Raw genomic sequence first — 12,100 nt, 5'->3', positions numbered from 1 at the left:
TCCCTCCCCCCCTCTCTCTTTCTCTGTCTCTCTCTCTCTCTTTCGCTCTCTCTCTCTCTCTCTCTATCCCTCCCATACATTCTCTCTATCACTGCATGTTCCTAGGGGGGAACTGCAAGGTCCACATCTGTGTACTCAGGGCATTTTCTCTCTCTCTCTCTCTCTCTCTCATCCTCCCTCTCTTTCTCACTCTCTCTCTCTCCCTCTACCTCTCCATCTCTATTTAATTTTTCTTTCTCTCTCTCTCCCTCTCTCTCTCTCTCTCTTCTCTCTAGCTCGCTCTCTCTATCCCTCCTTTTTATTCTCTCTTTCACTGCATGTTCCTATATTTCCACCAGGCATTGGTCTTTTCCCATTGGGAAATAATGAATAAGAGGCTATGAAGCTTCCACGTCAAATCTTCCTCAGTTAATCAACCATTAGCATGTTCGGGATCTACTATTGAATGGTTAACATAAGCTTGTGTAACTGTATGCTACCCAGAACCAATTAGGAGCTGCTGAAAAAAATGAACTCTTTGCAGCCCTATGCTGGGAGCTGTCAGGGTTTTACGTGCTCAAATGTGGAGGTTGGGGTGTAGTGGCAGCAGGCAGATGGTGCAGATCAGATCGATGTGATCGCTATTGCTGCTTTTTTTTACCCCCCCCCCCCCCATTCCCTCTGGTTACTGAAGCTGAGGGCGCTGGCTGAAGACTGCATGGCAGCAGCCTGGTAAGGAGTGCTTATATCTGGGGACTTTCAGCAGGATATCTTTCTGATGACTGACTCTCGGAGTTATCATTAACGAGGAAATGCTACTTCCACCCTGATCAGCTTCCATAAGGGGAATCAGCTCCCATCACACAGCCTGAAGGATCAGCTGCATCATACAGTCAGCCAGAGCTCTCACCCAACACGGACTCAACACGGTAAGCATCGTTACTGGTGATGACATCTTAGTGGTATATTCTTATCTAATATATATTTCCAGGATGCTTCACTATGTGTCAGCAAAGAAGATCAATAGGCTTCTTTCACCTTCATTTCTGTTGCTGAGCCCATGCTGTAGCAGATGAAACTGTGCACACAAAGCTCATCTCCATTTGTTCTGTGTTTTGTGGATTTAAAAAGCTGTACGACATTGCACACGCTTTTTTTGAAACACATCCTTGAGGATTAACGTTTCAAGTAAAGCAACAGAACACCAAATGGTACCTTGATATGATGTTCAGGCAGCAAGAGCTTACTGTACATCAAATGGTAATGACTGGCTATACAACTCCATCTCTGCTCCTACAACCTAAAGGAAGGACCACACTATATCAAGCAGGGTGAAAGTTGGTCATTACACCATAAAAGCAATAACACTATGCTGCCTAGTCATTCAGGGAGAGCAGATGCCTTCAATTAGACCTTACTCCCTATTGTAAGATTTTTACTATCAGAGAAAGCTTATGAAAAGGTGGGGCAGCCATAGATTTTTTTTTTTTTTTTTTTTTTTTACTTACTCATTCACCTTTAGCCTTACTTTCTTAAATGTGGATGCTGTGTTGTTTGTGTTTTGTTTTTTTGTTTTTTTGCTATAAGAGTGGAGAATTGAGATCATACATACCACTACTTATAAGAAAGCCTCTGCTCATGAGATATACTGACTTTCCCTAAGGCATACTTCACCATTTCTGGAGCAAGAAGGGAGGTGTGAAACTCCACAAAGCCAGAGGGATCTGATCCAAAATTGTGTTAGTGTGTCAAGAACAATTTTCAGGGAGCAGTAATTGCCAGAGAGATTATTTTCCTAGCCCCCATGTTATGCTTTTGCATAAAGAAGTGGAATGTGTGCCTCACCAATCAACAGCTGGAACATTTGGCTGAAGCAACCAAAGAAGGGAGCTGTCCACAAGCCGGTGCTGAACAGTGCCAACCTCATTGGTAGTGTATACTTTCCATCCTGTGCAGCCTGTCAATTGATACTTGTAGCACTGCAGGCAAACTATATCACACTACAGCGTCCACACATGGAAATATAGTAAATTTCCCAATCCAGGCTTTTTTTTTTTTTTTTTAATGGACTGTACATAATCTACTTCTAGGATATAATGAATGCATTTCGCTGTCTATATGACAGACCTTGCTATAATCATTAGCACTTCTCCACTGTATAGTGAATGCAACCTTGATGTCAAATAAATGCAACCACGAAGAACTCCTATGGCTTGAGCAGAATTTCAATTCCGTATTTGACATTGAAATCATCTTATGAAATATTGTATAGGTTGTGTTATGTGGGTTCTTAATTCAGACACAGTGTCTTTTTCTTACATAATGCAGAATTAACGCACGTGTATATATTGGTAGGGAACGACGTATAATTATGTCAGTGGTTATAGGAGTCTATAAATGTAGGCATGCCCACCTTATATATCATAATGTATATTGTAATACACTAATACTCTAAGTCACATGCATATACTGCACATGCATTAGCTAAGCTTGATGGTATATCAAGACCTGTATGTTGTGCAAAGAATTTATTTAAGCTAATAAGCTTAGCTTAGATCTGTAGGCATGACCACTTTGCATGTTCTAAATGCATATGTGTATTGTAATACACATAGTCCAAGTCAATGCATATACTGCACATGCATTCACTAACACTGGTATATCAAGACCTGTATGTTGTGCAAATAGTTTTTTCAAGATAATAAGCTTAGCTTAGACCTGTAGGCATGACCAATTTGCATGTTCTATATGCATATTTGTATTGTAATACACATAGTCTAAGTCAATGCATATACTGCACATGCATTCACTAACACTGGTATATCAAGACCTGTGTGTTTTGCAAAGGGTTTATTCAAGCTAATAGGCTAAGCTTAGATCTGTAGACATGGCCACTTTACATGTCCTAAATGCACATGTGTATTGTAATACACATAGTCTAATTTAATACATATTCTGCATATACCCTCACTAACAATGGTATATCAAGACCTGTATCTTGTACAAAGGGTTTATTCAAGCTAATAGGCTAAGCTTAGATCTGTAGGCATGGCCACTTTACATGTCCTAAATGCACATGTGTATTGCTATACACATAGTCTAAGTTAATACATATACTGCACATGACCTCACTAACACTGGTATATCAAGACCTGTATGTTGTGCAAAGGGTTTATTCAAGCAAATATGCTAAGCTTAGATCTGTATGCATTGCCCCTTTACATGTTTTAAATGCCCATGTGTATAATAATACACATAGTCTAAGTCAATGCATATACTGCACTCTCATTCACCAACACTGATATATCAAGAGCTGTATGTTGTGTAAAGGATTTATTCAAGCTAATAGGCTAGGCTTACAACTGGATTCTCACACTCTTGGACGTGTTCTGTTCAATGTACAGTCATGAATGATAACAGAGTATGCATCTAAAACTCTTCACCATTTGGTTAAGACATGCACACATTGTAAAGGAGCCTCGCTTATATTCTATGAAGGCTCTCTATATTGCTATCAGATTTTAGCTCAAGACCAGGAACATTTCCATCAGCTGATCCTTGTATAAAAAAATAAATAAATAAAAAAGCTTCACACATTCTATAATCCACTTCTGAGTTGAGCAGAGAGCTACATTAATCCTGACATCCTTAAAAAATGATCGTTCTGATGTTCAGATACATGAATAAGGAGCAAAATAGGATGATTTCATGGCATACAACTGTAGGTGGGCATGCACATAACATTTCCATAAATCTGAACTATGGTGAAAAAAAAAAAAAAAAAGATGAGCAAATAGTACATTGGATATAGTAATGATATACAGAGGCAATAAAGAGTCCCTGAGTTTAATGACACCATTTTATGTAGTATAATGTAGAGGGTGTATACACTGTGCTCTGTTGAGTCGCTGACAGTACGGCTGTACTTAAGTATGCATGCAATTCTGTTGCAGGAATCTATAGGTCCATTGGACAACCAATTGAACAGCTTGGAGCTGGAGGGGGGGCGTACAACACTGGCTTATTTTGCAAGTACAGAGGAAGACGTGAGGAGAGACAAGGTACATTGCACGTAACTCTCTTGTGGTGTGTGTATGTGTGGTATAAGATGCACATCTTCATTACATTGCAACCCTTCATGGCTCTCTGCTATTCTTTCAGGACTAGACACTGGGACATTGTTGGACTTGGTTTATGGACCTGTTTGGATTCTCCTTCCTTCCCTGCTTGTGGATTTATAGCCCAGCCGGCTGCTGCTTTGTAGCTCTCTTCGGTGACGGGTATTCTTGGGTGGATAATACGGATTACGTTGTTATTGCTTAAGAATACGCGTAGTTGAGGAGAGTATGTACAACAAGCACGCTACAGCGCCCCAAAAGTCGCACCAGCCTACCAACCAACCAACCGCTGTCTTGGCCAAGGTAGCCTCTTTCATCTCTTTTCCGTGCATTTACGGTGCTTGCATGCAAAAAAAAAAAAGACTTGCACAACTTATTCTTTCAGCTGATAGGTTCATTAAACGGGCAGTGTGTTGGATTCTTCCCCTTTAAACTACAGCTGAATGATCATTCAATGCTCTTTGATTCTTTTCTTCTAGTTTCTTAATCGCTCTGTTGATTTATTTTGTGTTGGCATCGGTATTGATCTGTCTGCGACACATTTTCAGCTTTTGAATTATTGTTATAAATGAAAGAGGTTTGATGGTTTTATTTTATTTTTTTATTTATTTTATTTTTTATTTTTTTTTTTTTCTGTGCTAGTTTGATACTAGGGATGAATTATGTGGAGACGCAGAGCTACACCAAGGCAACGCCTTAACATACTACCAGCTCGGATCCTTTGGGACTCCAATGAAAAAAAAAAAAAAAAGTGATCCTTGCTCTGTGGCCTGCATCTTTGCCTTGGGCCTAATCTCTGCACTACGTTTATTACCCTTTGCCTTAGCTATCAGTCATTGCAATCCTCTTTTCTCTTTGACATGTAGTAAATGTCCCCATGGAAGTGTCAGCTCTCCGGTGAGGGCTAGCAAACTCCTTGGCTGGACCAGAGAGGGTTAATGTGCTCTGCTCTGTTGTTTTCTGTTGTTTTAACCATGGATTGCAAATCAGTCTCCTAAAAACGATTGGAAATCTTTGTGAGTACATTGTAACCCATTAATTTCACTACGGGTGGCACAATAAACGGTTTGATAGAGAATTATCAGCTGTGCCTTCTCTTCCTCCTGTAAAGATTTCCTTGGTCATGCAAATGTGTATACTAATCTAAATAATTATGCATGTGTTAGATGCAGAGTATAACCTTGCTATGACTTGGAAATGAATTCCATAGTGGGAACTGTATCACTGATGAGATGTACAGTACACTAGTATATATAATCTTTATGACTGTATAAATAAGCACTGTCAATAAAAAGGGAATATTAACATTCTGTGGTAGTACTGTACAAGACACCAGTGTTCATGAATATATACATAAATATATGTATTGCTTTCTCCAGGGTAAGCACACAACAGCATGCAGTTTTAAATTTTCAATCCTGAAAGAATAAAATTAGATTTTTTTTTTTTTTTTTTTTAAGAAAAAAAAAATACAGTTTTAAATGAGCTGATTTCAAAGTTACCTGGGGGGTTTGGTGTAAATATGGGATGATTTATAAATGTTAAATGTGACTCTATACAGTTATGTGTGATTATATGTATTCGGTCCTGGCATCTATCCTTCTGTAATGTACTGCTATGTTTGATGTCTTTAATACTGCTTTGATTTTTGAACATTCTAAGACTAGAGGTAAGATATTAGACTGAGAATAGTCTCAGCTGCACCACATGCTGGAAACAGCTGTATTTCCACCATAGGGAAAATTGGAAGATTCTTCATCTTTTAACACAGGCTGATAAAAGATTGCTTTAATTAACAGAACTAACCTTTCCAGTGGCCTCTCATTTCCACATCCATCAGAATATATTACCTTCAACCTCTGACTGGTGCTGATTTTGTGGATAGACTTTTTTTTTTTTCCCCTAATATTCATTTATTACCAATTAAATCATTTATGGAAACTGTAAGGTTTATTTGATTTAATTTATTATATTTGTACAATGCTAAAACAGCAGCGGTCATCAGAGGCCCCCATCCTAGTAAACTTAAATAAGTCACAGTCAAATGTGACCAAGAAAGTACATTAACAATTTGCAGTTTTTCTTCTTCTTTTTGCTTTTCTTAACAAAAATAAAATAGTTTCTATGGGAGACTGTATCATATGTATAAATAAGTGATAGGTTTACAAATATACTTGTACACCATGTACTTCTTTTTCTCAGTCATGTGGAAAAAAATATTTCTTATAAATGATATGTCAAAAAATAAAAATCCGTTGAACTTATAAAATGGAATAGACAAATTATTTTACAATAATGTTAATTCTAATGCACTGAAATAAAATAAGCCTTGATTTTTAGCAGCATACTGTCTGAAATCCGAACACAAGTGAGGAACATTGGAAAAGCCATCTGCTAAGACAAAATTGCCACTTAAGGGCCTAATGCCAATGAATTATGCAATCATGTCACATTTCCATTATATATAGATGCAGCTTATAATGTTACAAATTGTTCCATTTAGATTCTGCTATGTCTTCTGGTTCTCAGTAAATCTCTTTATGATTAATGATTTCTCAGCAATGGAAACATTCCATTAAAATTGATGAAAAATGGCTTCAGGTTTAAACAAGTATCAAAATTACAAATATTCTAACTGGGAGTTTTCTATGTGCTACCATAATATGTTAGCCTTAGTGGTGAAGTAATATTGATAGGCTTCTTTTATTCCCCCCCCCCCCCCAAAAAAAAAAAAAAAAGTGATGTGAATGTAATAAGTTGGTTACCTTTAGGCCTTCTGCACACCATTACAAATAGGTGTATTACAATATCTAGAGTCATATTTATTATTATACTCCCATTAAAAAAAAGCTTTAGGACACATATACATCTCTAGCATTAGATTTATTTTTAAATGTATATATATATATATATATATATATATATATATACATCTCTCTCTCTCTCTCTCTCTCTCTCTCTCTCTCTCTCTCCCTCTCTCTCTCTATATATATATATATTATCTATATCTACATACATATAGATGTATATATATATATATATATATATACATTTTTTTCAGTCTATAAAATCAACAAGAGATTTTTACTATGGTTTTTATCACGCTTTTTTGTTTTGTTTTTTTGGGATTTTTTTTTTTATAAAGTAAGTTTTTAGCATAAGTAAGGTGCAAACTAGTATTCCAAAGTTGCATTGGCATAAATGTTTTTCAAAATTGCAACTTCATCTTGAATTATAGACATACAATTTTTATTGATATAATTATAATCATGTTAAAAATTGGTATTTTTTAAACTCTTCCTTGGCATGAGTGGCACGACATCTCAACATTACGGTAGTGTCCGAAATATATGTCCAAATCAAATACATAGTCAAATATATGCAAAGCTCATAAATAATCCAGTAACTTATAAATATTACATAAGCTTCAAAAGGTACATCCAAGATGGATAACTGTCCAGCAAGTGTAGAATACATTGAACTTTGCATAATCAAAATAAGGTATTAAATTAAAGGTCGTAAGGAATAGCAATTATGAAGTATGCCAGCGACTGTACTTCAGGTTCTATTTCTTCAATAATAGTAAAGTGCATAAAAATAATTTTAGAAGATAAGGCCTGTTCAATAAGAAAGCCTACAGAGCATGTGAAAAGTACACTGACCTATGACAACTAACCTGCAATCAATTCACTGGAGCTCAGTTAAAAGATTAATTCTGATTGGATGCTGTAGGTTCTTGCATTTTGCGCATAACATTTGCTCTGCCTTATAAAATAAGCCTGTATAACTAATCTGCTTTGCCTCAGTATTGCAAGCATGATTTTACTTGGTTGTTGTAAATTACAGGCAAAAAAATGATTACAGGATACAAGATACAGTATAGGTTCAGAGAGTACTAATAAAATATCCTGTCCTGCAGAATTTCCTGTGTAAATGGAATCTCTGGAGCCATACAAACAGACTGAGAGCACTGCCAGGACAAGTTATTTTATGATGCTAAAGCAGAGATTTCTAATTGCACCCACCCAGTGTCCTCTCATCCAACACACACTCACATGGTGTCATATGCTTCCTGTGCAGTTTTTCCTTTTACCAATTTCAGTTGCAAAATGAGAACCTATCTGCTGAAGACTTGGGGAAAAGATAGTCAATTTATGTACAGAACAGAAAATGAAAGCCATCATTTGGCTAGTTGCTGTGAGCACAAGCTCAATATTATATGTGCCTTAGTTTTTATAGATCCACAATATTTCTTTAATGCTAATGAGGAAAGCCAGGGAAAAAATATTGCTCCTAGCACTACATCTGTGCCTACAAGGCCATGTCACCAAAACAGCAGACTCACACAGAATGTTAGGTCTGGCTATAAATATGAGCATTTAGAAAAGGTTCAAAGAACACATTTTATATAATTTATAGTAAGTTCAATTTTCTTGTTATACCAAGTTGCATTATGATCCTTAAAAGAAACATGTCAAGAGAGATATGTGTGTTATAACTTCAGACTTCTTCTACAAGTGCTGATTGCCTGGATTTCAGGCAGATCCTCTGCACACATAAATTAGTGAGCTCCTGACCTGGAATGTATGAAACCAATGAAGTCATAACTTCAAACCTGCCTGCTAGTTCTACGCTAGTGAGTTACAAAGTGGTAAAGCCAGAAAACCATTGTTGCAGCTACTCAATTATTAAAAAAGTTTATAATTATAAAAATTAGCTTTTTTTGCCAGAAGTGCTTTAAAATAAATTGTATTTAAAGTTGCCTGTAGGGATCCCTGATACAGACTTAGGGGTTGATTAACTAAAGAAAAATAGACTGTGCACTTTTTCAACTGCAGTTGCAGTCTGCAAGTGCAGTTGCTTCAAAGCTTAGAAAATTAGGTAAAGCGTCACTTTACAAAAAAACAACCATAAGCAAGGGAAAAAAAAGCAGCTTTGCTTGCACAGGATTAGATAATAAAAGTTAGCATAGCTTTCCCTCATTTACTAAGCTCTGGAGCAATTGCTACAGTCTTTTTGTCTTTAGTAAATCAACCCCCTAGAGCAGTGGTTCTCAAATCCGGTCCTCGGGACCCACTAACAGGCCAGATTTTAAGTATTACCTTGGGGGATGCAGACTAGAATACTGCAATCACTGAGAAGCAAATGAGATCACCTGTGATGTAATTTAGTTATCTTGCAAACCTGGCCTGTTGGTGGGTCCCGAGGACCGGATTTGAGAACCACTGCCCTAGAGTCAGCCTATGAGCCAGAAATGGCAGAGGCTTTCTCTGACTTCTAAGTGGCATTCTACATTGGGGCCAGTTAAGTTTATCCCATCATGCTACACTGTGGGTGACAGCAGTGCTCTGGAACCAGTAAGCAGCCTTTGAGTCTGCAAGCACATTCCATTGATCTTTACAGTGAATGGCAGCAGTGTATTGGAACTAGCATGCAGACTTAAAATCAGTACATTTAAAACCCAGTTAAATTAGGGCAAAAAATGTCCTCAACCTGATTGAAGGTTTACAGAAAGGATATGCCCACTGGCTCATTTAAATCTTCACCTACCAACCAGAAATAATGTATGAAAAGAGTTTTCATACCTAATATACTAAATTATTACTATGCCTCTGTTAGTATTCCAAACAGATGCCCCAATTGACCTGCACCTGGGAACAGGCCTACCCTTTTGTTTTCTCCTTTTTCTGAACATTGCTATATTTTAGTGTTTAACGGTACTGGTGCCTGCAACTTACAGAATAGTACCTGTGTTTAGTTTCTTTATTTCACTTTTAAACTGTTAAATGAGAAATGGAAGGGGGGATTGGAATACAAGGTCCTCAAATTTTAGGAGGATGCCTGTTCCATCTTTTTGAAAATTTTTTTTTGTTTCACCTTTCATTATTCTTAGATAGAGTCAAACAAGGTCTTTAAACCTTGAGCTAGTTAAGCCTAAAGCACCGATACTGAAACTATATCTACATTCATAACCTTACTGACTCTTGATCTGGTGTCTGCACAGCCTTTGGGCAGTTAACTGCCAAGCACATTTATAGGGTCTATAGTTTTAATTTGTAATAGGAGAAAATAAATAAATAAATAAATAAAATGGATGATATCATATATTATTATATTAAATAAAAGTTCCTGTTCACATAGAACGTTTCCTGCACAGTCATCTAACTTGAATATATATATATACTGGATAGATAGATAGATAGATAGATAGATAGATAGATAGATAGATAGATAGATAGATAGATAGATAGATAGATAGATAGATAGATAGATAGATAGATAGATAGATAGATAGATAGATAGATAGATAGATAGATAGATAGATAGATAGATAGATAGATCAAAGGTTATCAAAGGTATCAAAGGTTAAATAATTAATTTGTTTGCATACATATTAACATATTCTGGGATTTTATACAGTGTAAAGTATTATTTGCAATCTGTGAGTATGGACACTTTTAAAGCCAAAGGAGGTACAAGCTATTCTCCATTGCTGTAATCCGAACAGTTATTGATCCAAATGCCTTTATAAAATCACGCTTAGAGATAGTTTTACATCAATGTGGCCTACATCCTAAAAAATGGAGTGTAAATTTGCTGTCCCTTCAAAATAACTCAACACACAGTCACTGCTTGCAACAAAAATGAGTACACCCCTAAGTGAAAATGTCCAAATTGGGCCCAAAGTGTCAATATTTTGTGTGGCCACCATTGTTTTCCAGCACTGCCTTAACCCTCTTTGGCATGAAGTTCACCAGAGCTTCACAGGCTGCAACTGCAGTCCTCTTCCACTCCTCCATGACAACATCATGGAGCTGGTGGAAGTTAGAGACCTTGCACTCCTCCATCTTCCATTTGAGGATACCCCACAGATGCTCAATAGGTTTTAGGTCTAGAGACATGCTTGGGCAGTCCATCACCTTTACCCTCAGCTTCTTTAGCAAGGCTGTGGTCATCTTGGAGGTGTGTTTGGGGTTGTTATCATGTTGGAATACTGCCCTGGGGCCCAGTCTCCAAATGGAAGGGATCATGCTCTGCTTCAGTATGTCACAGTATATGTTGGCATTCATGGTTCCCTCAAGAAACAGTAGCTCCCCAGTGCCGGCAGCACTCATGCAGCCCAAGACCACGACACAACCACCACCCTGCTTGACTGTATACAAGACACACTTGTCTTTGTGCTCCTTACCTGGTTGCCGCCACACATGCTTGACACCATCTAAACCAAATCATGGTTTCAGTAATCCATGTCATTAGTCTGCTTGTCTTCAGCAAACTGTTTGCAGGCTTTCTTGTGCATCATCTTTAGAAGAGGCTTCCTTCTGGGACGACAGCCATGCAGACCAATTTGATGCAGTGTTCGGCGTATGGTCTGAGCACTGACAGGCGCCCCCCACCCCCACCCCTTCAACCTCTTCAGCAATGCTGGCAGCACTCATATGTCTGTTTCCCAAAGACAACCTCTGGATATGACTCTGAGCACGTGCACTCAACTTCTTTGGTCAACCATGGCAAGGCCTATTCTGAGTGGAACTTGTCCTGTTAAACCACTGTATGGTCTTGACAACCCATTCTGCAGCTCAGTTTCTGGGTCTTGGCAATCTTCTTATAGCCTAGGCCATCTATGTAGAGCAAACATTCTTTTTTTTCAGATCCTCAGAGAGTTCTTTGCCATTAGGTGCCATGTTGAACTTCCAGTGACCAGTATGAGAAAATGAGAGCATTAACACCAAATTTAACACAACCCCTACCAAAAGCGTCAGCTAACACTGACACCCATAAAACAAAATAAAACACCAATGCAGTATAATTCATCAATGATATGGGGTCACCAACCATCACCACTGTGCTCTGAAGGGGGAGATGCAATGCCCACTCACCGACTTCATAGGCTCAGCCACTCTCATGACAGAGCAAACAGACCAGTAATCACAACTTCCTCCAGACCTCCAAGACCGGAAACACTAGCTCAGGACCAATCGAGTATCAGACATGCAGAGGGA

The 12,100-nt window shown here is 37.8% G+C and overlaps 1 long non-coding RNA gene across 1 annotated transcript; it reads left to right on the top strand.

Annotated features, from left to right (window-relative positions):
- Window positions 1–306: 306 nt before the first annotated feature.
- Window positions 307–5,175, top strand: LOC309561108. Its single transcript, XR_014225546.1, has 3 exons — window positions 307–908; window positions 3,933–4,040; window positions 4,141–5,175. It is a non-coding gene; the product is annotated as an uncharacterized lncRNA (long non-coding RNA).
- The last annotated feature ends 6,925 nt before the right edge of the window (window positions 5,176–12,100 follow it).

This window comes from Pelophylax lessonae (genome assembly GCF_965119305.1).
Source record: "Pelophylax lessonae genome assembly, chromosome: 8".
Classification (NCBI taxonomy): domain Eukaryota; kingdom Metazoa; phylum Chordata; class Amphibia; order Anura; family Ranidae; genus Pelophylax; species Pelophylax lessonae.
The sequence above is the reverse complement of the archived record's forward strand: the minus strand, read 5'-3'. Positions and strand labels throughout refer to the sequence as shown.